The 27,905-nt window shown below is 41.4% G+C and overlaps 1 protein-coding gene across 1 annotated transcript in view; it reads right to left on the reverse strand.

The window, feature by feature from the left end:
* ROPN1 (rhophilin associated tail protein 1) overlaps positions 1 to 15,560 on the reverse strand; it is a 34,982-nt gene extending 19,422 nt beyond the window's left edge. The window contains exon 1 of the mRNA XM_046659895.1: positions 15,368 to 15,560. The gene's annotated coding sequence lies outside the window, so the exon portion shown is untranslated. The remainder of the gene's footprint in view (positions 1 to 15,367) is intronic.
* Between the last annotated feature and the right edge of the window lie 12,345 nt (positions 15,561 to 27,905).

Consider the following 27,905-nt stretch of genomic DNA (forward strand, 5'->3'; position numbering starts at 1 on the left):
AAATATTTATTTTAAAATAAAAATAAATCCTTTACACGTTAACATAAGTAATATATTTTTAATGAAAAATAACCATAGTTTCCAGAAACAAAAACATCTTTAACGAGAAATGTGGTTTTAGGGGCCGGCCCCATGGTGGAGTGGTTAAGTTTGTGCGCTCTGCTTCAGTGACCCAGGGTTTCGTGGGTTCAGATCCTGGGCGCGGATATAGCACCACTCATCAGGCCATGCTGAGCTGACATCCCACATGCCACAACTAGAAGGAGCCACAACTAAAATATGCAACTATGTACTGGGGAGATTTGGGGAGAAAAAGCAGAAAAAAACTTTGGCAACAGTTGTTAGCTCAGGTGCCAATCTTCCAAAAAAAGAAACGTGGTTTTACATTTTTGTAAATCTTTTAATGTCTGGCTTAATAGAAGATGGCTAGATTCTTATACATGCTTTGCATTCAATTTTTTGTAATATCACACATCATGTCGCTTCTGGAAGACTCCACAGTACACTCTTAAGAAACAGAGAATGAGAAAGACATATAATGTCTTTTTATTGCAAAAATTATTTTATTAAGTATTATTGCAAAAATTGTTTTAACTTCATGGCCTCCTACCCTCCAAAGCATCAAGGATCCTCACAAGTTCCCGAAACCACACTTTGAAAACCACTGGTTTATGAAACTGTTTACAAAAGTGTTTACGACAGTAGTTTACATCAGATGGAGTTCGAGAAGCTAATTAAAAGGTCACTTTAATTTAATTTAATTAAGAACCAAGCCAAAATGTCTCCCACCATTACAGACTCACTCGTTTTGCCAACCTGCCTGGGAAATGACCATGTTTGGGACCAAATGAAGTAAAGGAAATATAAAATGTGCTACTCTGGAATAACACTATTAGAAGATGCATCGATGACACTCTCCACAAGACTAATTAATCAAAGCATTTCCCTGCAGAGTGATAAATCTGCAGATGTTAGTGACAGGGTTCAGTTAATAGCACTAGTCAGAATCCCTGGACAAGAATATTAATTGTTTTGCCAAAAAGTACCAAAACAAATTACTCATGATCAAGTATGTGGAGCTGTAATTAAATACTTTAAAACAAATAAGATTTTCAGGATTACGCAGGCACAACGGTTTCTGTACTGGTGGGAAAGCTGTGACGACAGGAAGGTTCCCCATGTTCTGAACACCTGAGATGCAAGGATGAGACTGTTTTGTTATCATAGAGCTCTAGACCATAAGTTCACCTATAGATGTGAATTCACATTGAAGGATGTTACTAATAAAATCCAGGCCACTGGGGTTCCTTCTGTTTTCAGCTTTATGTGAAGAAACAGTCTGCTGTTTCCTACCAAGGTATCTATCAAAGGAAAAGCTTTTTTTTCTGGAGGCTATGAGCTGAAAGAGGAACTGAAAAAAACCATGTCAATGATCTTTATTGCAGAATTGAAGACAGTTTATTGTCTTCAGAAAATTGGCTTACTTGATATTTTTGAGCACCAGAATGAATTTAATCAAAATTGCAAGGAAGGTGTGAAAATATAATAAAGTATACCAACCATGCTCATGGATTCAAAGGAAATGTGAGGAGAGAAGTGGCTCAGTGGGGAGTTTAATTGATATTCTAACTTCAATCCTAAAGAAGACTAGTAGCGAAACATCTGTTGGGTGTCCCATTATTTGGAAACACATGATATGAAAAAGTTCAAGTGCATTAGAAATCCATTCATAATATTGCAAGAATTTCAATGAAAGAAAGAAGAAATCAAATGATCCAAATTCTGGTTAATAATGAGAAAAGAGTTTCTGTCAATTGGAGAAAAATCAATAAATACCCTTTTAACATTTGCTAAGACTCATCTGTGAGGCAATTTCTCACTAATGGTGTCCATAAGAATTTGAAGAAAACATCCTTAAAAATTTTTGGTCAGGAACTGCATGTAGCCATTTCAACGTAAAACTTGATATAAAGCAAACTCATGATAAGAAAGCAAGCTTGAAATTTCTTTAAAAAGTTTAAAAGTATTTGTTTGGAAGTTTTATTCAAATTAAGCATTTAATATCATCAGACACTGTATATTTTAGATTTTATTATAATTATGTAATAAAATATATTGACTTTTTTCATAAGCTCCCTTTAGACCTCCCTATCCCCTACAGTTTACCCTCCCGTGCTCACAAATATTTTTTCTGTGTGCCATGACCTGAAAAAGCCGCGCAAGCTCTGCTGTAAAGTCAACTGTCAATTACTTCTGTTGAAAAACTTTCGTTTTGTTTTAAGCTTACGTGTTATATAAGAGATTCTGATGGAGACTGAAATCAATTTCTGGTGAAAGCTGAAATTTACATAATCTAAAAACAACATTCATTAGAAAGCAAACGGTAAAAATACTGGTTGTTAAGGGAACAATTAGCTTCCAATTTACTCAACTAAAGTATTGATTAGAAGCCAGCAAGAAAGCTTGAGATGAATTAGCAAAGCTGATAAACTTCTTTCAAATGCAGAGAAATAGAGTTCCCAGTTTGCCAAAGATACCTGGTACTTTCTAAAGAAAATTGGAGCCAAGAGAAAGAAATAGGAACGTCTAACAATCCTTGGCAGAAACTCCCTTACAGAGGCAGCACGATAAGGCAGTGTAATTTTGCGTGATATAAGAAGGGAGCTGGGATTCCCTCACGAAAATTGAAGTGGCTTGCTCTAGTTGGTAGAGGGAGGGAGTCTTGAAGATTTCTGACATGGAGCCAGTCCTGATGGCCTAGCGGTTAAAGTTCAGCAGCTCTGCTTTGGTGGCCAGGGCTGGTTACCAGGCATGGAACCACACCGCTCATCTGTCAGTAGCCATGCTATGTCAGCGGCTCATCTAGAAGGACAATTAGAAGGACTTACAACTGGAATATATAACTATGTCCTGGGACTTTGAGGAGTAAAAAAAAAAAAAGGAAGATTGGCAACAGATGTTGTTAGCTCACGACAAATCTTTCCCAGCAAAAAACCCCCAAAAAACTAATTCTGGGAAACCAATCTAATTGCCTGATTGGAAGCTATCCCAGATTAAAAAAAAGAAAAAAAAAAGATTTCTGACACCTATAGCACACCAAAGTATGAATAAATTTTAAGATAGTCATACAATTCTAAGATTGAGATAAGCTGAGTGAGTTTGAAAGAACCAGAAAAGTAGGCTTATATCAAGTTAGGCTTCATCTAATTGGCAACCACATTTGGACCCAGTTATTCTTTAGGCTTCACTCTATTTATTATTTTATAAAACAATAACCACATAGTCATAATCTTTTCAATACCATCCCGTGCAGCACACTCCAACCTCACATCACCTCTACTCTCTAGCTCCTTCCCTCCTGCTTCTGCATTCGTCTTTGCCGTTCCCCAACAACACAGTTCTGTTTCTTATTTAATCTCCAATGAATGACTTTCCCCTCAGGCCTGCATCTCACTCAACTCTTTTCCTCGCTCTCAGTAGAAAGTTACTTCCTACCTGAGCGAGATCAAGGATGTCAGAATTAATTCACGCTGCCTTCCTTTGGCCCTTCACAATCAATCTCTTTGATCTCATGTTCTTTCCTCTACCCTTGAGCTCTTAGTTCTTGCCTTGTCCAAGACCTGAGGAACCAGACTTTGACCGTTACTTCTCAGCATTCTCCAGAAAATTTAATCTTTTCCATTTCCCTGGTACCGTCTCTTTCATCAGTTAGGCACAGTCTGGACTTCTCTTTTAAAAATGTGGTTTTTTTACCTTACTCATTTTCCAATGGACTAATTCTCTTTTTCATTGTCATACTTCCTATGTGCCCTGAGGACTGACTCCCTTTTCTCTCCAGACGATCCCTCCTCCTTTAACCTTTGATAAAGCTTCCATCCTGATTATTGTCCTGAAACTGCTTTCACAAATATGAATACCACCAAAGTCTCCCTGACTGCTAATCTAGTGATTTTTCCCATAACACTTATTTTTCTTGGCTTCTGTATTGCATTTGAAAAATGGATCACTCTCTCCTGGATTACCTTTATCCATTGGATAATGGTAATCAAGTCTTGCTTTCCTAACTCTGTACCATTCCTTTTTCATTTCTATTGCTCACTTTTGTCTCCACCATCACTTTTTAGAAGTGCTTCCTAAGGCTTGGTCCCTGGCTGTTTTGTGTTTTATAATCTATACTTTTTTCTCTCAAATAGCTTATTTGTTTTTATGAATTTTGGTAAATGTTCCATGTGCACCTGAAAAGAATGTTCATTCTACAATTGTCAGGTATGATGCTCTATAATTTGTCAAGAGGTTTAATCATGTAGTTCAAATCTTCTATATCCTTATTCACTTTTTTTCCTGCTTATTCTATCACTTACCAAGAGAGGTGTGTCAAAATCTCCATCTGTGAGGTAGTTTTGTCCATTTCTTCTTTTAGTTCTGTCAAATTTTTCTTGATAGATTTTCAAGCTCTGTTATTAGGTGTATACATATTTAGGATTTTAAAATCTTCTTATTGAATTGACTCTTTTATCATTATGAAACATCCCTCTTCATGTCTAGTTTTGTCTTAAAGTCAACTTGGTCTGCCAGCTTTCTTCTGTTTAATTTTTGCAAGGTACACATTTTTTCCAAGTTTGTCTTTCCATCTCTTCGTGTCCTTTTGTTTAAAGTGTGTCTTTTGTAAACAGCTTTAAAAAATATACTCTGAAAATTTTGTCTATCAGTTGGATCACTTAGTCCATTTGCAATTAATATAATTACTGATATAATTTTTTTACCATTTTGTTTTCTGTCATCTTTATTATTTTCTTGCCTTTTTAAAGCAATCAAATATTTTTTAATATTCTAATTTTTCTCCTCTGTTAGCTTTTGAGCTACATATTCTTTTATTATTTCTTTACTGATTACCCTAAAGATTACAATTTGCATCCTTAATTTATTTATGCTAAACTAATACTTTTACTTTGTGAATAATGAAACTACCTTATAACAATTTAATTCAATTTCTTTCTCCACTCTTTGTACTATTGTTTTCACTCATACTATTTCTATATACATTTTATCATTGTTAACATATGAAATTATTATTTTAAAATAGTCAATATTAAATTATTTTAATAGAGTCAATCCCCTACTTGTCTCTGGGATCATTTTCTTTCAGCCTGAAGAACTCTAATGTTTTCTATAGTGCAGCTTTGTTAGGAAGAAGTCTGCCATTTTTTGTGTGAAATGTATGTATTTTGCCTTTCTTTTTCAAGGACATATTCACTGAGTATGGAATTTCTAGGTTAGCAAGTTTTTCCTTTCAGCGCTTGAAGTGTGCAATCCCATTATCTTTTGATCTCCATAGTTTGTTAAAAAAATAAGCCAAATTTCTTTATATTGCTCCTTTGAAGATAATGTACCTTTTCCCCTCTGGCTGTTTTTATGATTTTTCTCTTGATCTTTGATTTTCAGTAGTTTGATTAACTATGATATACCCAGGTGTAATATTCTTTTATGTATCCTTTTTGGGGGTTTCCTGAGCTTCTTGGACCTGTGGGTTGATGTCTTTCATCAGTTTTGAACCGGTGTTGAGCTTTACTTCACCAAATGTTGACTCTGCCCTTACCTTCTGAAACTCTAATTCTCTCTCTCTCCTTACCTTCTGGGACTCTAATTATATCTTTTTTTTTTATTTTTTATTGATTAAATCAGTTTTTTTATTAATGTTATGATAGATTACAACCTTGTGAGATTTCAGTTGTACATTTTTGTTAGTCATGTTGTGGGTACACCACTTCCCCCTTTGTGCCCTCCCCCCACCCCCCCTTTTCCCTGGTAACCACCGATCAGATCTCCTTATCAATATACTAACTTCCACCTAGGAGTGGAGTCATATAGAGTTCATCTTTCTCTGACTGGCTTATTTCGCTTAACATAATACCCTCGAGGTCCATCCACGTTGCTGTGAATGGGCCAATTTTGTCTTTTTTATGGCTGAGTAGTATTCCATTGTGTATATATACCACATCTTCTTTATCCAATCATCAGTTTCTGGGCATGTAGGTTGGTTCCACGTCTTGGCTATTATAAATAATGCTGCGATGAACATAGGGGTGCAACAGACTCTTGAGATTTCTGATTTCAGGTTCTTAGGATAGATACCCAGTAATGGGATGGCTGGGTCATAGGGTATTTCTATTTTTAACTGTTTGAGAAATCTCCATACTGTTTTCCATAGTGGCTGTACCAGTTTGCATTCCCACCAACAGTGTATGAGGGTTCCTTTTTCTCCACAACCTCTCCAACATTTGTCACTCTTGGTTTTGGATGTTTTTGCCAATCTAACGGGGGTAAGGTGATATCTTAGTGTAGTTTTGATTTGCATTTCCCTGATGATTAGCGATGATGAACATCTTTTCATGTGTCTGTTGGCCATATTCATATCTTCTTTTGAGAAATGTCTGTTCATGTCCTCTGCCCATTTTTTGATCGGGTTGTTTGTTTTTTTGTTGTTAAGCAGTGTGAGTTCTTTGTATATTATGGAGATTAACCCTTTGTCGGATAAGTGGCTCGTAAATATTTTTTCCCAATTAGTGAGCTGTTTTTTTGTTTCAATCCTGTTTTCCCTTGCCTTGAAGAAGCTCTTTAGTCTGATGAAGTCCCATTTGTTTATTCTTTCTATTGTTTCCCTCAACTGAGGAGTTATAGTGTCCGAAAAGATTCTTTTGAAACTGATGTCAAAGAGTGTACTGCCTATATTCTCTTCTAGAAGACTTATTGTTTCAGGCCTAATCTTTAGGTCTTTGATCCATTTTGAATTTATTTTGGTGTGTGGTGAAAAAGAATGGTCAATTTTCAATCTTTTGCATGTGGCTGTCCAGTTTTCCCAGCACCATTTGTTGAAGAGACTTTCTTTTCTCCATTGTAGGCCCTCTGCTCCTTTGTCGAAGATTAGCTGTCCATAGATGTGTGGTTTTATCTCTGGGCTTTCAATTCTGTTCCATTGATCTGTGCACCTGTTTTTGTACCAGTACCATGCTGTTTTGATCACTGTAGCTTTGTAGTATGTTTTGAAATCGGGGATTGTGATTCCGCCAGCTTTGTTTTTCTTGCTCAGGATTGCTTTAGCAATTCGCGGTCTTTTGTTGCCCCATATGAATTTTAGGATTGTTTGTTCAATTTCTGTGAAGAATGTTCTTGGGATTCTGATTGGGATAGCATTGAATCTGTAGATTGCTTTAGGTAGTATGGACATTTTAACTATGTTTATTCTTCCAATCCATGTGCATGGAATGTCTTTCCATCTCTTTATGTCGTCGTCAATTTCTTTCAAGAAAGTCTTGTAGTTTTCATTGTATAGATCCTTCACTTCCTTGGTTAAGTTTATCCCAAGGTATTTTATTCTTTTCGTTGTGATTGTGAATGGGATTGAGTTCTTGAGTTCTTTTTCTGTTAGTTCATTGTTAGTGTATAGAAATGCTACTGATTTATGTACGTTAATTTTATACCCTGCTACTTTGCTGTAGTTGTTGATTATTTCTAATAGTTTTTCTATGGATTCTTTGGGGTTTTCTATATATAAGATCATGTCGTCTGCAAACAGCCAGAGTTTTACTTCTTCATTACCTATTTGGATTCCTTTTATTTTTTTTTTCCTGCCGAATTGCTCTGGCCAACACCTCCAGTACTATGTTGAATAGGAGTGGTGAAAGTGGGCACCCTTGTCTTGTTCCTGTCCTCAGAGGGATGGCTTTCAGCTTTTGTCCATTGAGTATGATGTTGGCTGTGGGTCTATCATATATGACCTTTATTATGTTGAGGTACTTTCCTTCTATACCCATTTTACTGAGGGTTTTTATCATAAATGGGTGTTGGATCTTGTCGAATGCTTTCTCTGCGTCTATTGAGATGATCATGTGGTTTTTGTTTTTCATTTTGTTGATGTAGTGTATCACGTTGATTGACTTGCGGATGTTGAACCATCCCTGTGTCCCTGGTATAAATCCCACTTGATCATGGTGTATAATCTTTTTGATGTATTGCTGTATTCGGTTTGCCAGAATTTTGTTGAGGATTTTTGTATCTATGTTCATCAGTGATATCGGCCTGTAGTTCTCCTTCTTTGTGTTGTCCTTGTCAGGTTTGGGGATCAGAGTGATGTTGGCTTCATAGAATGTGTTAGGGAGTACTCCATCTTTCTCAATTTTCTGGAACAGTTTGAGAAGAATAGGTATTAAGTCTTCTTTGAATGTTTGGTAGAATTCTCCAGAGAAGCCGTCTGGTCCTGGACTCTTATTTTTGGGGAGGTTTTTGATTACCATTTCTATTTCCTTACTTGTGATTGGCCTATTCAGATTCTCCATTTCTTCCTGATTCAGTTTGGAGAGATTGTAGGAGTCTAGGAATTTGTCCATTTCTTCCAGGTTGTTCAATTTGTTGGCATATAGTTTTTCATAGTATTCTCTTATGATCTCTTGTATTTCATTGGTATCTGTTGTGATTTCTCCTCTCTCTTTCCTAATTTTATTTATTTGCGATTTCTCTCTCTTTTCTTGGTGAGTCTGGCTAAAGGTTTGTCGATTTTGTTAATTTTTTCGAAGAACCAACTCTTTGTTTCATTGATCCTTTCTATTGTCTTTTTTGTTTCAATATTGTTTATTTCTGCTCTTATTTTTATTATTTCCCTCCTTCTACTGACTCTGGGCTTTGTTTGTTCTTCTTTTTCTAGTTCTGTTAGGTGTCGTTTGAGGTTGCTTATGTGAGCTTTTTCTTGTTTAGTGAGGTGAGCCTGTATTGCGATGAATTTCCCTCTTAGAACTGCTTTTGCTGCATCCCAAATGATTTGGTATGTCGTGTTCTCATTTTCACTTGTCTCCAGATAATATTTGATTTCTTCTTTAATTTCTTCAATGATCCATTGTTTGTTCAGAAGCATGTTGTTTAGTCTCCACATTTTTGCACCTTTCTCTGCTTTTTTCTTGTAGTTGATTTCTAGTTTCATAGCATTATGATCAGAAAAGATGCTTGATATTATTTCAACTCTCTTGTATTTATTGATGTTTGCTTTGTTTCCCAAAATGTGGTCAATCCTTGAGAATGTTCCATGTGCACTTGAGAAGAATGTGTAACCTGCTGTTTTTGGATGAAGTGTTCTACATATATCTATTAAGTCCATCTGGTCTAATTTTTCATTTAATTCTATTATTTCCTTGTTGATTTTCTGTCTGGATGTTCTGTCCATTGGTGTTAATGGTGTGTTGAGGTCCCCTACTATTATTGTACTGTTGTTGATGTCTTCTTTTAGTTCTATTAAGAGTTGCTTTACAAATTTTGGTGCTCCTGTGTTGGGTGCGTATATATTTATAAGTGTTATGTCTTCTTGGTGGAGAGTCCCTTTTATCATTATATACTGTCCCTCTTTGTCTTTCTTTATCTGTTTTGCTTTGAAATCTACCTTGTCTGATATTAGTATAGCGACATCTGCTTTCTTTTGTTCATTATTAGCTTGGAGTATTGTTCTCCATCCCTTCACTCTGAGTCTGTGTTTGTCTTTGGGGCTGAGGTGTGTTTCCTGGAGGCAGCATATTGTTGGATCTTGTTCTTTGATCCATCCTGCCACTCTGTGTCTTTTGATTGGGGAGTTCAATCCATTTACATTTAGAGTGATTATTGAGATGTGGGGGCCTACCACTACCATTTTATTAATTATATCTATTTTAGGCCATACAATCTGTTTTGTTTTTTCCATTTTTTCCATCTGTGATTCAGTTTGAATATTTTCTACAGACCTTTGAGTTCGCAAACCATGTTTTCTGCTGTCCAAGTTGCTGTTAAACCTGTTCAATGAATTCTTAAGTTCAGATACTGTTTTTTTGTGTTCCAGAATATCAGGTGTTTTTACAGAAGTAATATCTGTGTTGAAATTCTCCATTTTCATCCATTTATGTATCTTTTCCCTTGATTTTCCTGAATGTATTATTTATAGTTATTTTAGAGTCAATGTCTGATAACTCCACTGGTTGAATCTACCTGTGGGTCTCTGATATGTATTTTTTCCTCTTGATTATTAGACACACTTTCTTGCTTCTCTGCATGCCCAGAATTTTTTAAATTGTATGTTGGACGTTGTATAGAAACTAAAGCATGTTTGTGTGCCTCAAATTTCTAACTGCTATGCCAGTGCTGTTTGACCATCCCCCAGTAAAGTCTCTCTGCAAGAGCCAAGCACAATCCTGAGTCCACATCCAATGTTGGCAAATGTCTCCAGGGAAGGAAATGGTTTGTGACTATCAGCTCACTTTGGAAGGACTCTGCACCCTCCTGGAATTTTAATTAATCTAGTGTTCATTGCTTCTAAAGCTCTCAGATGTATTTAACAAGTTTTAAAAAATAATTTTTCTAGATTTTTTTTTACTAGTTGCAGTGGGAGCCTTGAGCTGCTGCAACCTGCTATATTCTAGCTGGAGGTAGAGGCCCCTTTTTTTAAAGGAAGATTAGCCCTGAGCTAACATCTGCTGCCAATCCTCCTCTTTTCGCTGAGGAAGACTGGCCCTGAGCTAACATCCATGCTAATCTTCCTCTACTTTATATGTAGGATGCCTGCCACAGCATGGCTTGCCAAGTGGTGCCATGTCCACACCCGGGATCCAAACCAGCAAACCCCAGGCCACCGAAGCGGAAACTGCGCCCTTAACCGCTGCGCCGCTGGGCCAGCCCCAAGGCCCTTTTTTTGTTGTGGCTTTAACCAGGGCTCTATGCTGATGACTCCCAAGTCTCCAATTGTAAACTCTCAACCATGCGACAGTCATATCCACCCACTACCTATTGTATAGTTCCCTTTTCCCATCAAAGCATCCAAAACAACATCTTTTACTCTCTCAATTGCCTTAGATTGATATATCACGGCCACTTTTTTATTCATCCTTCTTTTTCATTCCCTACTTCAGTCTTGACAGACTTTTTAAAAATCCATCAGGAAAATAAAAAGGAACACATTTTTTTAAAAAAGGAAGGGGCTCAATTTGACTTACAATATAGTTCAATATCTTCAATTTACAAATGAGGGAATTGATGTACAAAGAGGTGAAGTCATTGGCACAAGGTAACAGTTTATGTTGGAGCTGAATCAAGAACTCAGGTCTACTTCATTGCTCTCTCCACACTATACTATACCACCTCTCTCTCAATAACTTACACATCATGAATTTTGTCTAAGAAAACCTCAGTTTCAAATATGATTTCCAACTGTCCCCATAAATCACTGAATTATCCTGGACATTCCCATTTGTATCATGAAAAATACATTTTAAGCACCTTGAAGTGGAACAAAAAATATTTGTCAGAGTCCTACTTTTTTGTCCCGAAAATCCAGTCACTGTCTCTTTAACCATATTCCATATAGTTGGAAAGAATGGAACGGTGCCCAGCATGAGACAGGTTTAAAATAGTTACTGCACATTCATTATCTCATTTAATCCTTACAAAAATCTATAGGTAGGTAGGTTCTAATATTATAATTATTTTTCCAATGCCAGGAAATTGAGGCTTAGTTTTCCCAGATAAAATGTCTTAGCCACTCATATCATCACAGCACTCTCAAAAACCTTATTGGATCTTCATTTCTTTTCTCCTCAAAATGATGCCCTGTCTGACTTTCAAGCTCTCCACAATTTGCCTCATTCATATTAGCTTGCCTCTCCAACTTTACTTCACAGAAGTCTGGATCTTTTTCTGTCCTGGGCCAAATCCATGGTCAAGCCAACACAGCATTTGGATGCCAATAGCAATATTGCTAAGAGCAGTCTGACATGACCTTGTCCTTTTTTTGAGTAGTGATTTTTGGCTCAATTATTAGCAAATGTTTCCCCAATTGCTTATATATAATGCTAGTACCACCTCTTGGAAGTTATGAATTCCACATGTTTATTATTTAACAAGTGAACAGTTACCTCTTTTGATTTATCTTAGCCATGCTCATTTTTCAAAGATTTCCTCCATGTTCACATCACAGTCCACAAACCCAGGAACACCAGACTGCCATGTTAACTGTGCTCCCTAACATTGTACAACATGTCCCCTGATTTTTGGATTTGATGTACAAACTTGGGGTCACCTTAACCTTGTCTTTCATAAGTGTATGAAAGTCTTCATTTTTTCTGAGTGAAGTGTCAGAATGCCCCCACATCACTTTCCTCCTTTTACTTGTCTTCCCTACTTCTGATTTCATTATAGCATTCCTATAATCCAGGGACTCAAAGTATACAAGGGCTCTGAGGGGTGAACATGCTGTAGTTTTCAATATAAGATCAGGGCTATGTTTCTCTCCTGTTTCCATTGCCGTTCCTGATGATGTTCAGCACTGTACTTGTCTTTTCCATAGGGCAGATCAAGCACGAGTGAAGAAGCACTCTTGACTATGAGGTAGGAGACCAGGGCTCTGGTCCTGGGCCTCTCTTTGACTACTTATGTGATCCTGGGTGAATAATTAATTCCATAAAACTTTAAATGTCAGAAATAGCGCTGAATACTGGGATATGGAAGTAACTGAGCCACACACCCTGCCCTCAGAGAGCTCATAGGCTAGTAGAAGAGACCAACAGGAAATCAGTGATTAAAATAGGGTATGATCAGTGTCAAGAAGTCTGCACTAGATAGAGGAGAACAGAAACTCCAAGATGAGGCATCTAATTCATCTGGAGGTAGAAGGAGGTCAGAAAATACTTTCCAAAGAGTGACAATATTTGAAGAGACACTTGTGGAAGTCTCACGTGTTCATTGCTGTATATCCAGCCCCCAGAAAAGAGCCATGTACAAAGGAGGTACTCAATAAGCACCTCTTTACCAATGAGAACAAGGACAGAATTTTTTGTGGCTAGGACTACTTAGACCAAGGTGTGAAGGTATTAGAGAACAGGGTGAATTCAGGGAACTGTGAGGAATTACGGAGGGCTATAGCGGACAGAGGAGGAGTGGTTGGGCCTAAGGTTGGAAATATAGCCCAAGACCAATTTATATACGAATGTAAAAGGCCGTATGCCATGATAAGGTGTTTGAACTTTCTATTAAATGCAATAGGGAGCCGGTAGAGGCTTTAGGCACTAGAGTTACACAATCAGATTTTGGTGTTAGCCTGATGCTCCAGTTATCAATTTATTGCCTCTCTGCTCCAAATTCACCCTGCATTGCCTCTGCAGCAAAAACTAAACTAGTTCGTTTAAATACGTCTGTTTTCAGCTGGCATAATGTTAAGCTTTGTCAGCAGAGGGCGCTGGAGGGATACTGGAGGAGGAAGGGGTTTCTCTTGTGGGTTCCATAGCTCTTTTGGCTAGACCCAGGAGCATGCAATTTCTCCAATGCTGGGATCCTGCCGTGCACAGCTTCTCCAGCACCTGCAGTATGTGATCTCGTAAGTGCGCAACTGCTGCAGTGCGTGACAGCCAGCAGTGCCCAGTGGCTGGCAGCTTCTCTCAGGAAGCATTGCAGCAGAGTACAGGCAATGAGTCATCTTTTCATGAATGGCTTCTCTGGCATCCCAGACAGTGGACTTCTGCCTGCCTGGCACCCCAGCAGTTTCTCTGCCATACAATGAGCTGTGGTCACACCCTCTGTGACAAGCTCTTGGAAGGTCGTGTCCTCTTTGGGTATCTATCTCAAGGGTAGTGGTTATTCCTCGTATCTGTGATTCCTGTATCCTTTAGATCTCTCTTCCAATTATTCCAATCCCATCTTTATTCTTTGTTATATGTTATATCATTTCTTTCTTTTTGTTGGCATCTGAAAGACGTACTGACTGACAGCTGGGTGGATGGGCTGAAGGGAGTGGGGTGATGCTTCAGGCAAGAAGCCTGGTTAGGAGAAGATGGCGGTACTTTGGGCACCAACTCTGGAGAGCAACAACTGCCTTGAAAAGCAGTTGCAACGAGGAAGGATAGGAGAGACAGCAGCTACAGGACTTGGTTACCACTGAGGGAGGAGGATGAGGAAAGAGAAGAGTTCAGGGTGACTTCCCACTTTTCAAGCTTGGATGACTGGGTAGATGGTGGTACCATAGTAGAAATGGAGAATACTGAAGGAGGAGCAGGTTAAATTCTCCTCCCATGTTCCCATTTACTCTCAGGAGTTCCATGCGCTTTTGAGCCACAGAGACTCACAACCATAGACTCCTTAGACTGGAGAGGCACCAAAGCCCACGTTTCTGCCTTTGAGCAACATGGACCATTTGTTCCCAGCAGATAAAAGAAGTGGAGAGAGGGCCAGCCTATCTTAACATTCCATGGTTTCAACATTTTGTAAAGTTCTTTTCCATTCTTAAAGCTCTCAGTATGGCAGGCCTTCTTCAGTTATCCATTCCAGGCTCCCCTAACTCTTAAAATTGAACAGATTTCCTCTTTTGTGAAACCTACACGCCTCTCAAAGTGGAATGGCAGGCCAACACATACGTGCTGAGTATGAGTATAAAAATATAGGTCTTATCAAATATGGAATATAGATTTTTTTTCTGGAATTTCTCTTTATTTTTTTTTTTTTTGGTTTGAGCTAAACGGGGCTTCAGTTATGTAAATGAAAGGCTCCACTAACATGAATGAAAGGCCCCAGAAACCAGAATCTCACAGGCAGTTTCTACAAACCACTCTTGGAAGCAAGGACCAGGCAACTGTAGTACTTGTTTGGATTTGGAGCAGGAAGCGGTGGGTTTTGGACACGTGGTTACCCCTGCTTGGAACGCACTCCGCACCTTTTCACAGGTTCTTCAGCTCTCAGCTCAGCTTCCCCCCGCCTCTCTGCTGGTTCCATTATACCGTCTTGGAGCACCACTTACCCACCTCTCCTCGGCAGCTATCTCAGCTCTAATTTTATATTATTTGTGTGATTTTTTACTAAACACCTGGCTCCTCCAATAGACTACAAACTTGGGGACAGGGACCGTCAGTTTCTGCTCATTAGAGAATCCCCAGTGCCTAGCCCGGTGCCTGGAATACAGTCAGTGCTCAATAGATAGAAGGAAAATGAACGAATGATAGCAGTTTATAAAGAGCTAGCCATGCCCACTGGTCCTCAGGACAATCCTCCCATAGGTAGTCTTACATCCATGTTACAGACAAAGATTTGGCTAGTCAGTAGGGCTTTGATCCTAGATTCTGCTGTGGTTCCAAATCACTGTGTAAGAAATCATAAAACAGTAGTTCCAGGTACAAAATATGCCTATGGTTTGGGCACGGAGAGCGATAATGGCCCAAGGTCACATTCTCTTCCACAGCCTCCTCCTCTTCTCTGTGAACAAGGAGGGATTCAGAGAGTCCAGGGGGGCCCATGGGGCAGGACTCCTCCCTCAGACCCGCGCAGCCGTCGGGGCGCTCAGGGCGCTCTCCTCCCTCCACCTCCCCTCCGGGGTTGCTACCTGAGGCTCGTTCCCAAACGGGCTGTCGGGCACCAGGCGACACCTCGCGCCCTGCCTCAGGCGGAAGGTGTGGGGAGAGATCCAGGGCCTCGCACCCTTGGCAGCGGGAAAGCAGCAGAACCTGTGCGGGGAAGGGCGGCACTGGCCTCGGCCTCGACGGAGAGGAGAGGTGGGGCGGGACCCGCTTTGTTAGCCGTCGCCTTCGCCCGGCAACCCCGACGCCCGCTGCGCTGCCTGGCAACCCCGGGGGCGGGGCCCGGGCGCGACGTCACAGAGCCGCCCCCGCCCCGCCCCCACACTCGGCTGCAACCTCCCGTGGACTCTGGGCTCCCGAGGTCGGGCGGGGCGGGGCTGAGAGAGACGCGATTGCTTCGGGGTTTGCTTGTGGCGGAACGACCAAGCGGTTTAAGGATGGGGCTGGGGCCTTCAGATACCTGGGGGTGGGGATGTGTAGCAATTTACAATGAACTTTTGTAGGTTAGAGAGGGAAAGTGAGCTTAAAACGATCTTTGGGCTCGTGGACAGTGGGCAGGTGAGGAGAAGCCCTTGGGAACAGTAGTAGCAAGCACTTCTGGCAGTGCTTTTTTTTTTTTTGGTACCAGGAATGGTTTTAAGAGCATAACACATATTAACTCGCTTAATCCTTACAAACGCCTCGTGAAGCAGGTGCTATTGTTATCTTTATCTTTACAGATGAGGAAGCAGCACCAGGTGGTCCAGTACCTTCCCCAAAATCACTGTGAGCCAGTGATAGAGTTGGGATTTGAACCCACGTTTCGTGGTTCCAATTCCTCACTCTTAACTTCTGTAATGCTAAGAGAGGGTAATGGAGCTACTGTGGATAGGAACAGAGCTGGAGATGCCCGAGGCGACAGGGAAAGAAGGAAAGTTTCCACGCGTAGAATGACATCAAAGTCTCACGGTAACTGAGGTGGGTATTTACCTTGATTTGGGGAATAAGAGACAGGCTCAAAATTTTGAGTGATTTGCCTGTGGTCAGACAGCTGGCAGTAGGGCCAAATTTGACTCCAGGTCTTCTGATTTCCAAGAGTTTTCTTTTTTAAGCTCTCAAGGAGGCAAGAAAAGGCCCATCTTTCTCTGCTTCACCTCTTGTCACTTCACACCCACTTGGAAGGTGCCCATGGCATCACCCAGTCCTTCAGTGCAACAGTAGTAGTGTGCACTAACCAAAGCAAGGAGCTGGTTTATCCAGGGCCTTCAAAGCTTTCTGTAGTTGTGAGATGAAAGCCATTGTCTCTCCTTAAAGCCATTTCCAGCATCAGTGAGCAAGTGGGGGAGCTGGGTTTTTGGTTTATGTATGTAGAGGGGTGTTCAGAGCCTGCTGAGATCCATTTGTAAATGGTCCAGTCTGTTGGCATTTGTCAAAGTCTTACGGGTCCCTGCACACCTGGAGAATTCTGGTTGATCTGAGGATGGCCACATGCAGCCAGTCTTCCCTTTGGATACAATCTCTCTTCATACATGCATTAGTTTTCTTTTTTTTTTTGAGGAAGATTAGCCCTGAGCTAACTACTGCCAATCCTCCTCTCTTTTCTGAGGAAGACTGGCCCTGAGCTAACATCCATGCCCATCTTCCTCTACTTTATACGTGGGACGCCTACCACAGCATGGCATTTGCCAAGTGGTGCCATGTCCGCACCCGGGATCTGAACCGGTGAACCCCAGGTTGCCGAGAAACAGAACGTGCGAACTTAACCACTGTGCCACCAGGCCGGCCCCAGCATTCGTTTTCTCTTGCTATATAACAAGTTATCACAAATTTAGCAGCTTAAAACAGGACAAATTGATAATCTCAGTGTCTTTGGAACAGGAATCTGGGAAAAGGCTGCTGGGCCCTCTGCTAATGGTCTCACAGGCTGAGATCCAGGTGTCGGCTGGATTTTGTATGAGGCTCAGGGTCTTTTTCTGTGCTTGCTGGTTGTCAGCAGAATTCAGTTTCTTGTGGTCGTAGGACCAGAGTCCCTGTTTTCTTGCTGGCTGTTGGCCAGGGATAGCTCTCAGGTCCTAGAAGCCACCCTCAGGTCCTAGCTGTGTGGCCCTCTTACAGCAGTTTACAACGTGGCTGTTTGCTTTCTTCCGGCCAGCAATAGGGTGTCTGCTGTTGCCTCTTGTCTGTTTTAAAGGCTCACCTGATCAGGTCAGGCCCATCCAAGGTAATCTCTCTTTTGACAAACTCAGAGTCAACCAATTAGGTACCTTAATCACATCTGAAAATTCCCTTTTTCTATTTAATGTTAATCACGAAAGTGATATCTCATCATATTCACAGGTCCCACTCACACTCTAAGGGATGAAATTATACAAGGCACGTACACTAGCGAGCTGAAATCTTGGAGGCCATCTTAGAATTCTGCCTTCCCAAAAATACATTTTTGTGAGGGAAAAAAACAGGAAGATCCACCATCTTTCATCAGCGAGAACCCCAGAGACAGACAAGCACAGCTACCCTTTGTGGTTCTGGATCCCCTCCTCCTCCTGCTACCTCTGTGTACACCCTTTTCTTCTGAACTCTAGGGCAGTGACACCTCCTATAACCACTCACTTATGAAGAACAAACCATTTATTCCACATAAGTGAAAATATCTGCCTAATCAAAGTTGACTTTAAGGATTTGAGTGATTAAACAAAGAGAGGACCATTAACCACTGGGGGGTCCAGTGGACAAGGCTCCTTCCTTCTTGACACCGTGGCTTCTGTGGCAGCTTTGATTCTCCTCAGGGCTGCCCCCAGCCTGCATGGCACCTTTGTATCCATTAGAAAAAGGTGGCCTCTCATGGCAGACATAGGCGCTGGGGCATATGGACTGGAGAGTGGGGCAGGAGCTGGACTTCAGCCCTTTCTCCCTCTCAGAAATATGCCTGCTTTTCTTGTCTCTGGAGCCTTCTATTTCCATCCTGCATTCTTCTTCTTCTAAATATGCGCACCATTCCCCCACCTCCCCCCCAAAAGAAAAAAAAAACTCCTTCAGTCCCTGGTTTTCTCCAGCTTCCCTTCATGAAAACTTCTATCCATAGGAGGATGCAAGTCTCTCTCTCTGTGTGGATGACTCGATTTTACACCTCTAGTCCCAACCTCGCTGCTCAACTCAGTTCCTAGTCTAAATGTCCTGGACTTCCTTCAAACAACTTCACAAAAGAAGCACCATTTTTCCCCAAGGCTAGCCTCAGACAATTCCTTGCTCTGTCAGTGGAGACATCATTCTCCCTATTATCCAATCTGTAGACCTAAAAGTCACTCTCAACCACTCTCTCTGCCTCTCTTCACACAGCCAGCCGGCTCCTCATTTGCAAGATCTGTGTTCTTCGTCCTTTTCTTGTTGGTCTCACTGCTCCACATTGGTCTAAGTATCTCCTGTCTGCACTGTTTCACCAGGTTTCTGCTTATGATCTCCTTCTTTTCCTCTCCCAGTGGTTCTCAACTGGGGGCAGTTTTGCATCTACCAGGGAAGTTTGGCAATGTCTGAAGACACTTTTGATTTTCACAGCTGGGAGTGGGGTGCTACTGAGGCCAGGGATGCTGCTAAACATCCTACAATGCACAGGACAATCCCCAAACACGGAATTATCCAGCCCAAAATGTTAATAGTGCTGACATTAAGAAACCCTGCTCCATGTCTATTTCTTCTAGCTTCCTGAATGTTATAGCCTGACTCATCTTAAGAAAACGCACTTTACTCACATTACCTCCTGGCTGAAAAGAAATTAATTCCCACTTCCTATATATGCACGTCTGCCTCTGCCCAAGATGCTCCCTCTTCCGTGTCTATGCCAAGAAATCTTCCCTTTCTCTTAAAACCCACAGCAAGGCGTCCAGCCTGTGTGCTGGGCTGGTCTCCATTTGTCCCCTTAGGTCCATTCTCCACTCTTCTCTCTCCTGTTCTGTGCCTCAGGACTGCATCTCCTAGTCCCCTTACCCTCCAGCTTCTGGGTGGATTTGGCCTGTGGGAGGCTCCGGCAGATGACCAGAGGTTGGGTATTTACTCCCTATCCCCCAACCCGGACTTCCTGCCTCACCTCTGCAGCCTCAGCTCCTGTGAAACGTCCCCTCTTCCATGGCACCAGCTCTGTTGGGGTTCCAGTGACATCAGTCCTTGCCTTGCCCCTTCAGGCTGAGAGTGGTAACACCGTCCACTGTTGCTAGTCCGTGAGTTGACCACTGTGATTAGTTGGCTTAACTCCGCCGACACCTCAGTCAGTGTTCCCTCAGTTAGACTCTTTAGTTAAATCCTTTGAGTGTGTCATTCTGCTTCCTGCTAGATCCTCAACGACACATCGGTCACTTGAGGATTCTCTTTTCTCTTGGCTCCCACGCAGAATTTATAGTCGGGATCACTCCAGTGTCATTCAGCGTGATATTGCTGTGATCCACTTACTTCTAGTATTTCCCATGTTTCCCAAACACAGTGCAAACTCCTATGGGTTGGGGCTATTTACTCCATCATGTACACCCTCTTGGCATAGTGCTGTGCTCAATAAATGTTTACCAATGAAAATTATGATAAAATGTATTTAAAGCTCACCCAACTTCATAAACAAAGCGTTCTGAATGTAAATTACTTATTTTCTTTTGCACCACAGGTGTTTGGGGTGACTTGAAGGCAGTAACTTTTCCACGATGTTTTAAAACTGTCACAGGCTTTGTGACTGGAGGTTGGCTGCTAGCTGCTTTGTTTTGCTGGTTTCCTGGTTCCTGATGGCGTTCTGTGTATTTGCGGCTGCTGGATAAGGGACTCCAAGTAAAATTGGGGGTTTCTTCACTGGCTTCCTCCCTTGAAACCAATATTCTCTCCCTTCAAAACTCTTTGCTGAGTTATTCTGTTGCTGGTCTGCAGGGACCAAATGTTCTGCTTGCCACTAAGTCTAACAACTGGTGCTGCGTCATGCCCCAACGTGGGCTTCATAAAGCCCTTTTGGTCCCACAGTTCACCTCCAGTTTTTATTTAAATATTTAATGACGCAAAAATTGGTGAAAGTGCCTCCTTAGGGAATCTTGGGAAAGTACAGGGATGTAATCAAATGATTTGCAAATTGTACTTATTTATTTATAACTCTAATTTGAAAAGAAGGAGCTGAGTTATTAAAGGGGATGTTCACATTTTACAGAAACCTTATCCTAAGGAATGAGGGGTAATCATTCTTAAGAAAAGGGGGAAATGCCAAGTGATTTCCTAGAGTGATTGCTTCTTATCCTTCCTGTGTTGTAATGGTTGTTTGTGCCGGCAATTTACAAAGCTATTTTTTCTGCTGTCTGCTAAATATGTCTCCATCTGCTTCATTCTGCTGTGGGGTCTCAGTTTGACCGCAGGATTCTGGTTATTTTCATGCCAAAAATCCACACCCAAGTTCTGTTTCCTTTGTGCCAGAAGGATGAAGAAGATGAATAGAGAGGAGTGATAGGCATTCTGATCCACCGTCCACCTTGATTTCACGGAAGGGCTTGGAAGAAATGAAGCTGATATGGGCTGAGCTGGCCACATTATGACTTCCCTGAACCTTAGGTATTTTTGCCTTCATGGGCCCCTTCCTCCATTAAAAATATGAAAACGTATTTTACAACTGTGTTGGCATATGGCAAATACATTAAAATTACATATTAAAACGTTTTTGTGAACCCCTAAAAGTATTTTGGTCCCTAGGCACTGTGTCTCCTGTGCCTAATGAATAAGTCATCCCTGTAAGGGAGCCATGGGAGACGAAAGTAGCTTGACTTGCTTTTTCAGGGTCGGAAGAAACCTGGGTTCCAATCTGTTATCAATGATGCCTAAGTTGGGGGGTTATGATCGTAAATAAGGCGAATGAATGTTCTTCCTCTGAGAAGCTTAGGGTGGCTGTGGAGGTCTGGGCAGCTGTGGACCCTGAAGCTTGGCCACCTCCCAGATGTGGGCTGCTTATCTGTTTTGTCGTCCCATACACCTTCTCTGTATGATACAGCCTCTACTCTGGGCGGGGCCAGGGTGATTGTTCCATTTCACAAATGGAGAGCCGAAGGCATGGTCAGGTGAGCCTGAGTGGCTTGCTCTTCTGCAGCTGACTCAGATTTTAATGCCTTACTGCTTTCTTGGCAGCAGAAAGAAGAAACACTTAAAATAATTTTTTCTGACTATAAAAGTGATACTGGCTTATTATAAAATTTGGAGACTAAAAGAAATTCAGAGAAGATTAGTGGAAAAAAACCCCCAACTCCTTTAATCCTACCTTCTAGAGCCAACCACTGCCCTCTGCCCATGAAGTTCTATAAATGGGTGAATCATTTCATGGGTGGCAAGTACTATTCAAGCTCCTGGGAGCCGACCCAGGAGTACTGGTTGTTGCTGCCATTTCTACCTGGTGTCACCCTCAACTGTAAAATGGCTGGATTTTACTCCCCCTCTCCTGAGACTTATAAACTTCAATGTTAACTTAAAGGGGCAGATTGCAAAATTTATATACAGTATGATCTCAATTGTATAGAAACATGCATAAAAAATTGAGGAAAGCAACAGATAATTATGTCCACAGTGGTATTAGTCCATAGACGCTCCTGTGTGGATGAGGGACAGCTTTTTGGGGGATAGTAGCTTTTCAGCACCACATAAACCCTCCCCTGCACATCCATAGGAAATTTCCAGGCAATTTTCTATGAATAATGTTGCTTCTGTTTGTACTCCTAGAAGAGGGCAAGGGGGGTGGGGATCCCTCCAGGCATAAATCCCAAACCTTTGGAAATACCTGCCCTCCCTCACCTTTTTTCCCTGTGCCCACCCATGAAACAGCAGTTTCTGCAGGCTCCTATTTGTATTCGAGGCTGGCAGTGGGTTTTCCCAGCCATCCTCTTGGGAACATGATTCTATTCTCTGCATAAAAGCAAGGATACAATTAAAGCTATGCATCAGAGAGCAATCAAGGAAACTAACAACTCCACATTGCTATGAAGAGGATGCCATGGAACGAGGGCCGTTTCTGCAGCAGCCTCTTCTTGCTGTTACCACAAACGCAGAAGAGCAGCTCCTGGTGCCTCTGAAGACCCTCAGAAGCAGAGCCTTCCCAGCAGGCAGGAGCCTGGCTCATCCGAGAGAGATGGAGATCTGCAGACAAAATAGTTTGTCTTCCTCAGTGGCCTGGTCCAGTGTCTTACAATGTTTCCCTTAGTTCTAACCTAAATCCTGCCTGCTAAGGCTTCATCCCATATCTGTTTTCCTTGATGAAGACAGAGAACATTGGTTTGTGTATCTCCATCTGATAACTTTCCAATGCTGGGTTTCTTCTAAAGTGTCTATGTCAAGCCTTGAATATTAGAATAATACCAGGCTAAGAAACTAAATGATACATTCAGTAATTTACAGTCATGCGTTGCTTAGCGATGGGGATACATTCCGAGAAATGAGTTGTTGGGTGAATTTGTTGTTGTGCAAACATCATAGAGTGTATTTACACAAGCGTGATGGTTTAGTCTACTAGATGGTTTTGACCAGATGGTATAGCCTACTACACACCTAGGCTATATGGTACTAATCTTATGGGACCGCTGTTGTATATGAGGTCCATCATTGACCGAAATGTTGTTATGCGGTGCATGACTAATTCAACATATATTTACTTAAGCACCTACTACGTATCAAGCAAGAAAGAAATAGGCAAGGGGACATAGGCTGAGCCAGAGGTCATCAGCATGTGCTATCTTAGATGCTGTGTTCAAAGGCCTCAGGTACTCTTTTGTTTTTTAAAGTGAGCTTTGACAGCAGAAGGACTTGGGTCGAATCCACATACTATTTATGTTACTAAGGGCAAGGTGCTCACCTACCTGAATCTCAGTTTTGTTACTCAAAAAATGGGGATAATAATACCTGTTTCAGAGGTCGTGGAATAAATGAAGTCATTTAAGCAAAGCACAATTCCTAATGATGGAAGGTGCTCTGTAAATCTTGCTCCTTCATTCAGGCTTTATAATGATTTGGTGATAGGGACACCAGAGATATTGGGTGTAATATGAAATTGGCTTTTATTTTAAAAATGTGAATTTTTATATGTATTGTTACTTTGTGGATCAGCTATAATTCCAAATTGGCTTCCTACAACCTCAGTTATGACCTATTATTAATATACCAACAGTCATTCACCTAAAAAATATTTCTTAAGTGTTTTTTATGGTAGAGTCAATGTATGCTAAGAGAATAAGAATCACCATTAATATAAGCCTGGTCCAGATATGATCAGGAAGGGAAATCTACTAGGAAGAAAATCCTGTGTGGAAGGAGTTTCCAGGACAGCGGAAGATGGGCTCAGAGAAGCACAGCTGCCAGCAGAGACACTTCTCCAATGCTGGCAGAAAAACTCCTAACAAATGCCTGACTGCAGAAGAATCCTGGGAGCCTGGACTTGCCTCTCATTCTTGAATTGCACTTATTCTGGGATCCAAGCAGAGTGCTGTGTCAATCTGTTGAGAAGGAGGCTGAGTTATAAATAGGATATGTGCTGAAAATAGGAAACAAGATGAAAGATGGCATTTGGGGCTTTCACGGCTCTTCCCCCCTCAAGCAGAGGGAGAAAAGTCATCAGTTTTGGTGGGCGCAAGAAATTTGGGAGCCCTGTTCCAAGAGAAGTGGAAGGGAGAGAGGAAGTGGAAAATAGGAAAGTGGTGAAAAGTGGAGAGGTAGGGGGAATTGAATGAGATGTGAACAGAGAGATGGGAAGGTAAGCTGGCCCTCCAGGCAGATGAGATGCAATCAAAGAAAAAAACCCAGTGCTAGGACAAAGAGTGAAGATTTACCCAGCTGGAGAGAAACTTGAAATAGCAAGATAGTCGTCACAAATGGCCAGAAAGAGGGATTGGGTAGGAAAAGGATTAAAAAACTTAAGCCATAAAAATGGAACCAGGAAGGAAAGCTGATAAGACTGTGAGATAAAAGACCAGGCCTGATGAATAGTATTCCCAGGTAGCTCCATTTACCCTTTCCCCCAAAGCTGACCTTGACTCTCAGCTCTCAAGGTGAGTATCTTCAAAGGAATTTGCGAATCCATCATGGGGTATCCTTCCATCATGGGTGGGAAAGGGTGTTCTAGCTATGGATGAGGGAGGGCATAGTGGGAAAAAAGTCTTATAGTTGGAGATGGGTTTTAGTCCCAGCATTGCCATCAAGTAGATATATGACCTTGAACAGTTTGTGAACTGGGTTTGAATATGGACCCTGCCATGAGCTACCTGTTTGATCCTGATCTATCTACTTCCCGTATCTAGACTTCCTTTTATTTATCCATACAGTGATGGATATTAGACTCTGTGTCTTAAAAGGCTGCTGCCTGGTGTACAATTCTACTTTTTTAAAAATTGAGGTATAATTGAAGTGCATCATTATGTCAGTTCCAGGGTGTACAACATAAAGATTCGATGTTTGCAATCCTACATTTTAATACTAGGATGAATGTTTAGGGTGGGAGAGAATAGTGACTCCTAATTTATTTTGTTCTACAATAAGAAACAGCTCTCCTAGAGAACATCCAGCTTAGGTGCTGGATGAGTGGAGAGCCTGAAGTCTTGGTCCAGCCAGAGTATGTCTCCTTCCTGTATTGCAGAGATTCATGCCTCCTACCATCTCTCTATTTGGATCTGTGCTGCTTGAGTTGGCAACTCCAGCAGTATTAGGCCATACAAGAGAGTTTTTAGCAACTAACCCAGGATAAAGTGGGAAGGAGGCCTCTAGATGACATAAAATGGAGGCTCATCAAGGAAGTCTTGAGGAAAACAGTATAACAGCACTCTGCCAAGGGGATGAGACATATCTAGTAATCTTCCAAGTAGAAGGTATGGATCTGTAGGTATGGTCCTGCTTCATTTCCCCAAAGTGATAGATCATTCATAGGCCAGAACAAGAAATTGGGGAAGACACAGGTACACCAAAGTATGTCAGTGATCAGAAGTGTACCGTAAAGTAGTAGTGCCCAGACTCATTAATCAGGAACAGCCATGTGGTATACACAGGAACTTGCATTTTTACTTTACAAGTTACTTTTAAAGTTACTTTTACTTTACAAGTTACATGATCGATTCACCTTGAGGCAATAATGTGTCCTCGTGTTGGTCCATGAGCTTGACTAAGGTTGTTTCATTGGCCAGAGGTCCCTATGAAGATGACCTAAGTTACCTCTAGAGAGTCTGTCATTTCTGCTCTGTCCTCCAGCTCATCTCTCCCCACTTCCAAACCCCCATCCCCTCTTTGAAGGAGCTGGTATGCAAAATCCCACTCCCATTAGAGAGAGAAGATTGAGTCTCATGAGCCTTTATTACATTGTTTATTAGGGAAATCCTGAAATAGCCCAAACCTTATAAGTTCCAATATCTATAGATATGAATCCAGGTACTGGGTCACTGTCTGGGGACACATAAACCTTGGATGTGGGGAGGCCTGGTCTAGGAGACAGGAGACTCATTATTATAGCAAGGATTGTAAAAAGTATGCTCCATACCTGGGGATGAATGTGTGTCTTGGTCAGAAACTGTCCTTGTGGGAAACCAAGGCCATTAGCAGTAGGCAGTGTCCCCCTCTGCTACACGTGTTTTGTTAGTGATGAAGTGTGCCATTTCAGCAAACTAATTGACTACCTTAACCTCTTAGGAGGCAGACCCTTCCTGAGGATGATTGGTGGCAAGGTAAGCTGAGTATTGCTTAAGGCTAGAGCTTTGTTGGAGTTAGGGTCTTGCTCCTCTAACTGCCATGCTAGAGAAGCAGCATCAGCATCGCCTGGGAGCTTGTCAGAAAAGCAGAGTCTCAGGCCCCACCCAGACCTACTGGATCAAAACTGCATTTGGCAAGATTCTCAGGTGATTTGTATGCCCATTAAAGTTAAAGAAGCACTGGGTTAGGGTGCTTCTTTTACAAAGAGTGTAAATGTCTCTTCTAGAAGGTTGCCATAGGCCAGTCATTTACAATGGAAGGAAAATAGCTTAATCAGGTTCTCATTTGTCCCTTACCTAAAATAAACCAGAAGGGGAATTTTGTTTGAAAGAGAGAGAACAATCACCAAACCCTCAATCTCTGAATCCTATTGTAACCTCAGCAATTACCATAGGGATCTGGCATATAGTAGGGTTCAACATATTTTTTGTTATTTGGCTGATACTCAATAAGAAAGAATAGGTGGCTTTCACTATTTGCATATGTCCAGGTGTGGTAGGCAGAGTAATAGATGCCATAATCCATGTCCTAACCCTGGAACCTGTGAATATGTTATTTTACATGGCAAAGGAGACTCAGTCAGCTGATTTTAAGATAGGGAGAGTATCTGGATTACCCAGGAGGAGCCAATGAAGTCACAAGGGTCCTGGAAAGTAGAAGAGGGAGGCAGGAGGTCAGAATCAGAGGAGATGTGAGAAGAACTAGACTTGTCCTCACTGGCTTTGAAGATGGAGGAAGCAGGCCAAGAGTCGAGGATGTGAGTGACCTCTAATAGCGGGAAAAGGGGAAGAAACAGATTCTCCCCCAGAGCCTCCAGAAGGGAACACAGCCCTGCTGATGCTTTGATTTTTGCCCAGTGAGACCTGTGTTGTTCTTACCTACAGAGCTGTATGATAATAAATTTATGTTGTTTTAAGCCACTAAATTTGTTCCAGTAGCAATAGGAAAACTAATACACCACATCAGAGAAGAGTTAGTTAATTCATTTTTGAATATCAAAAAAAGACAAAAACTATGTATGTATATATGTATCTATCAATCTATCTCTAATTTTCTTTTTTATATCCTTTGGAATTCAGATGCACATGCTTGAGTTAATCCCATTCTCAGTTCATGGAATATCATCATCTATCCATGGAAAGACCTTATCTCTTTTCAAGAAAACATTTTGCATTTTATTGTTTTTTCCCTACATCCACCATTCCCAATCTCACTGCTCTCCTCCCATAGGCATCCACTCTCATATATTTAATACAGTCCTTCCAATCCATCTGGAAGCTGTTTGTTTAGATATATGAGAACGCTTAAAAAATACATAAGGCTGTTTTATGTGGGTGTGCAATACATAAATGGAATTGTACTATAAATCTCATTCTGTTTTTACTTTTTTCTCTCAACTCTGTTTTTGAGATCACTCCAGGTTACTTACATGAAAATCTAGTTCATTATCCTGTTGTATGCATATGCCATGCTTTTCTTGCACATTCCTTAGAGATGGGCACCTACGTTGCCCCCCAACAGTTCAACAGTGAACTTCCTTAGGTTCCCTAGGAAGAATTTCCCCGGGTGTATACCCAGGGGTTGGCTTGCTGGATTTTAAGGTGCTCAATTGTCCTTCAGAATGACTGCACCAGCAGTGGGCGAGGGTCCTGTTTCCCTACCTCCTTGTCAATGCTTGGTAATATCATACCCAAAAAGCACATATAGCTGTGGGCAACAACTAGCTGTGAAAGGAGGTATAGATTATTTAGTGGAAATCACACTGTGAATGCAGAATGGGCAAGGATAAATTAGAAAATAATTCCTGGAGGAAGAGAGTCTTAGGAGAAGTGACAGATGGGCTGAGAGGAGGAAAGCCTTCCAGGCAGG

The sequence above is a fragment of the Equus quagga genome, chromosome 4, assembly GCF_021613505.1.
Source record: "Equus quagga isolate Etosha38 chromosome 4, UCLA_HA_Equagga_1.0, whole genome shotgun sequence".
NCBI classification, from domain to species: Eukaryota; Metazoa; Chordata; class Mammalia; order Perissodactyla; family Equidae; genus Equus; species Equus quagga.